Below are 5546 nucleotides of genomic sequence, written 5' to 3'. Positions count from 1 at the left end.
CACAGAGAGAGAGGGCACACAGAAAGAGGTTACACAGAGAGAGAGGGCATACAGAGAGAAGATACACAGAATGGGTACAGAGAGAGAGTACACAGAGAGTGGGTACAGAAAGAGTGGGTACACAGGGTGGGTACAGAGAAAGTGGGTACACACAGAGTGAGGATGGGCACACAGAGAGTGGGTACACAAAGAGTGGATACACAGTGTGGATATACAGAATGGGGTACGCAGAGAGTGGTTAATGAGAGAGAGTGGGTACACAGAGTGTGGACATAGAGAGAGAGTGGGTACAAAAGAATGTGGATATAGAGAGAGAGTGGATACAAAAGAATGTGGATATAGAGAGAGTGGGTACAGAGAGAGAGAAAGAGTGGATAAAGAGGGAGTGGGTACACAGTGTGGATATATAGAGAGAGTGGGTACACAAAATGGATACACAGAGAGAGTGTGGGTACACTGAGAGTGGGCACATAGAGTGTGTGGATATAGAGTGGGTACACAGAGAGTGGGCATACAGAGTGGGCACACAGAGAGCGGGTACACAGAGAGAGTGGGTACACGCAGAGAGCGGGTACACAGAGGGAGTGTGGACACAGTGAGTACACAGAGAGTGTGGGTACACAGAGAGTGGATAAAGAGAGAGTGAGTACACAGAGTGTGGATATAGAGAGTGGGTACACACAAAATGGATGCACTGAGAGAGAGTGGGTACACACAAAATGGGTACACAGAGAGAGTGGGTACACAGAGAGACTGGGTATACAGAGTGGGTACACAGAGAGACTGGGTACACAGAGTGGATAAGAGAGAGTGGGTACACAGAGCACGGGTTCACAGAGGGAGTGTGGATACAGAGTGGGTACACAGAGAGAGTGGGCACACAGAAAGAGTGGGTACACAGAGAGTGGGTACACGCGGAGAGCGGGTACACAGAGGGAGTGTGGACACAGTGGGTCCACAGAGAGTGTGGATATAGAGAGAGTGTGGGTACACAGAGAGTGTGGCTATAGAGAGAGTGTGGGTACACAGAGAGAGAGTGGGTACACAGAGAGTGTGGATATAGAGAGTGGGTACACACAAAATAGGTACACTGAGAGAGAGTGGGTACAAACGGTGGGTACACAGAGAATGTGGATATAGAGAGTGGGTACACACAAAATGGGTACACTGAGAGAGTGGGTGCATAGAGAGAAACTGGGCACACAGTGGGTACACAGAGTAGATAGAGAGAGAGTGGGTACACACAAAGTGGGTACACTGTGAGAGAGTGGGTACACAGAGAGAGTGTGGGTACACAGAGAGTGGGTACACAGAGAGATTGGATGCAGAGAGAGAGGTACACAAAGAGTGGGTACACACAGAGAATGGGTACACAGAGTGGATACACAGAGTGGGTACACACAGAGCAGGTACACAGAGTGGGTACACACACAGAGTGGGTACACAGAGAGAGAGAGTGGGTCTGGCCTCTCTCTCTGTGTACCCACATTCTCTGATGCCTACTCTCTGTGTACACACTCCCTATGTGCCCACTCTCTCTCCTTGTGCCCACTCTCTCTGTGCGCCCACTCTCTCTGTGTGTACCCACACTGTCTCTGTGTACACACTCTCTCTGTGTGTACCCACATTGTCTCTGTGTACACACTCTCTCTGTGTGTACCCACACTCTGTCTCTGTACCCACAGAGAAAGTGGATAGAGAGAGAGTGGGTACACACAAAGTGGTAAACTGAGAGAGAGTGGGTACAAAGAGAGAGTGGGTACACACACAGTGGTACACAGAAAGAGAGTGGATACACAGAGAGAGTGTGGACACAGAGTAAGTGGGTACACAGAGAGAGTGGACTCAGAGAGAGTGGCTACACAGAGAGGGTGGACTCAGAGAGTGTGGGTACACAGAGAGAGTGTGAGTACACAGAGAGAGTGGGTACACAGAGAGTGGGAACATAGAGAGTGGGAACACAGGGCACACAGAGTGTGAGTACACAGAGTGGGCACAGGCAGTGGGCACACAGAGTGGGTACACAGAGACAGTGGGAACACAGAGTGGGCACACAGAGAGAGGGCACATAGAGTGGATGCACAGAGAGAACGGACACACATAGAGAGGTTGGGTACACAGAGAGAGTGGGCACATAGACTGGGCACAGAGAGAGTGGGCACACAAAGAGTGTGTGAACAGAGAGTAGGCACACAAAGAAACTGGGCACACACAGACTGGGCACAGAGAGAGTGGGCATAGAGAGAGACTGACCACACAGATAGAGACTGGGCACACAGACAGACTGGGCACATAGAGAGACTGGGCACACAGTGGACACATGGGCAGACTGGGCACATAGAATGGGCACACACAAGAGTCTGGAGACATTGGCACACAGTTTGAGAACATAGAGAAACTGGACACAGAGAGAAAGTGGGCACCTAGAGAGTCTGGGCACACCATGGGCACACAGACAGACTGGGCACATAGAGAGACTGGGCACACAGAGAGACTGGGTACACAGACTGGGTACACATAAAGACCAGGCACAGAGAGAGAGTGGGCACCTGAGATTCTGGGCACACAGAGAGAGTAGGCACACATAGAGAGAGTGTGGGCACCTAGAGAGTCTGGGCACACAGAGGGCACACACAGAGAGTGGGCACATAAAGAGAGTGGGCACAGACTGGGCACACAGAGAGAGTGGGCACACATTGGGCACTTATAGAGAGACACAGCACATAGGGCGACTGGGCACACAGAGAGGCCAGTCACAGACAGAGACTGGTCATCCATTTACTGCAGGAACATACACAAAATTAAACTAACTGAGTGTTTATTGACTGGTGGAACACATACTAAACCAAATTAACCGATCATTCATTTACTGTGCTAAACTAACTAACCATTCACATATTGGAGAACATAAACTAAACCAACTGGTTATTCATTCACTTGGGTAACACTAGCCAAATTGACTGACCATTTAATACGTGGGGAGCACAAATTAAATTAGTTTCATACAAAGACAACTGTAGTAATTCACCAAGTCTCCTCTGACAGTACCTTCAAAACGTGCAACTGCTCCCACCTAAAAGGACAAGGGCAGTAGATACAAAAGAATGCCACCTCTGCACATTCCCCTCCAAGCCACTCACCATCCTGACTTGGAAATGTATCACCGTTCCTTCACTCTCACTGGGTCAAAATCCTGGAATTCCCTCACTAACAGCATTGGGGGTCTACCTACAGCACATGGACTACAGTGGTTCAGGAAGGCAGTTCACCCCCACCTCCTCAAGGACCAAAGAAGGATAGTGTCCAAATCCTATGAAGGGATGAATACATAAGGTTTATATATGAGGGGGATATATTGGTGTAGTGATAATATCACTGGTAATCTAAACTCCATGTAAATGCTCTGGGGACATGAATGTGAATCCCATCATGGCAGCAGGTGAGTTTGGAATTCAATAAAAGGCTTATCTGATGATAAACATGTAATCAAATGTGATTGTCATAAAAATGATGTAGTGCAGTGGTAGTGTCACTCTGCCTGGAGAAGGAGGCCTGGATTCGAGTTCAGAGATGTGTCTGAACAGGTTGATTAAACTTTGAGGCCCTTGTGGCACTGTGGTAGTGTTCCTATGTCTGAGCCAGTAGGTCTGGGGTGTGTCATAGCATCTTTAACAGGTTGATTAGAAAATAACCAGCTTAAGATGGTGCATAAAGATGGTGCTACCAGGAACAAAGCAGATGGCACAGAGGACCAACAGGCGCTATTGCTCATGCTGGTCTCAGCCCGGAGGGAGTGAGAGAGGCTGAAACAGTATGGGGCATTCTTTTAACAAGTAATTGACGTCACTGCGCATGGGACCTGATGAGAAGAACAGTGTAGCCATTGGTCTATCAGAAGGCAGCTGACGTCAGTGACCCCATCTGCACATGTGCCCACAGCCATTTTCCCCTTCAGAGTAATTGAGTTAATTAATTCAGAGTAATCACTTGGAAAATTAAAGAGATTTGGACATTCTGCGAACACATTCTGGATGTATCAAACTTGTCAGAGCTCTGGAGAAGGGTAGACATGTCCAGTGTTACTATGGGACACTGGCACCATAGGATATAGAACATTGAACAGTACAGCACAGGAATGGACCCTTCAGCACGTGACATTATGATTAGATTACTTACAGTGTGGAAACAGGCCCTTCGGCCCAACGTGTCCACACCGACCCTCCAAAGAGCAACCCACCCAGACCCATTCCCCATACCCCTTCACTGTGGGCAATTTAGCATGGCAAATTCACCTAACCTGCACGTTTTTTTTCGGACTGTGGGAGGAAACCGGAGCACCCGGAGGAAACCCATTCAGACACGGGGAGAATGTGAAAACTCCACACAGACAGTTGCCCGAGGCAAGAATTGAACCCGGGTCCCTGGCGCTGTGAGGTAGCAGTGCTAACCACGGTGCCACCGTGCCACCCATAATGCTGAACATGACGCCAAATTAAACCAATCCCTTCTGCCTGCCTTTGGCCCATATCCATGGAGAAAGTGACAACTGCAGATGCTGGAGAGTCAGGGTTGAAACGTGTGGTGCTGGAAAAGCACAGCCAGTCAGGCAGCATCCAAGGAGAAGGAGAATCAATATTTCGGGCAGATTCCTGATGAAGGGTATATGCCTGAAACGTTGACTCTCCTGCTCTTCGGATGCTGCCTGACCTGCTGTGCTTTTCCAGCGCCACACATTTCAACCCCCATATCCTTCCATTCCTTGTATATTCATGTGCTTATCTAAAAGCCCCTAAACACCTCCCCCCCCGCCCGTGTCTGTCTCCAGCACCATCCTTGGCAGCACATTCTACTCTCTGTGCAAAAAACCTGCCTCTCACATCTCTTTTGAACTGGGATATCGTAGCAATTACAGAAAAATGGCTCAGGGATGGGCAGGACTGGCTGCTTAATGTTCCAGGATACAAATGCTACAGGAAGGATAGAAAGGGAGGCAAGAGAGGAGGGGGAGTGGCATTATTGATAAGGGATAGCAATACAGCTGTGCTGAGGGAGGATATTCCCAGAAATACATCCAGGGAAGTTATTTGGGTGTAACTGAGAAATAAGAAAGAGATGATCACCTTATTGGGATTGTATTATAGACCCCCCAACAGTTAGAGGGAAATTGAGAAACAAACTTGTAAAGAGGTCTCAGCTATCTGTAAGAATAATAGGGTGGTTATGGTAGGGAATTTTAACTTTCCGAACATAGTCTGGGACTGCCATAGTGTTAAGGGTTTAGATGGAGAGGAATTTGTTAAGTGTGTACAAGACAATTTTCTGATTCAGTATGTGGATGTACCTACTAGAGAAGGTGCAAAACTTGACCTACTTTTGGGAAATAAGGCAGGGCAGGTGACTAAGGTGTAAGTGGGGGAGCATTTGGGGCCAGCGACCATAATTCTATTCGTTTTAAAATAGTGATGGGCCCTCTACTTTTTGTCATTTACATAAATGATTTGGATGTGAGCATAAGAGGTACAGTTAGTAAGTTTGCAGATGACACC

Source organism: Chiloscyllium plagiosum, chromosome 11 (genome assembly GCF_004010195.1).
Source record: "Chiloscyllium plagiosum isolate BGI_BamShark_2017 chromosome 11, ASM401019v2, whole genome shotgun sequence".
NCBI lineage: Eukaryota > Metazoa > Chordata > Chondrichthyes > Orectolobiformes > Hemiscylliidae > Chiloscyllium > Chiloscyllium plagiosum.
The sequence above is the reverse complement of the archived record's forward strand: the minus strand, read 5'-3'. Positions refer to the sequence as shown.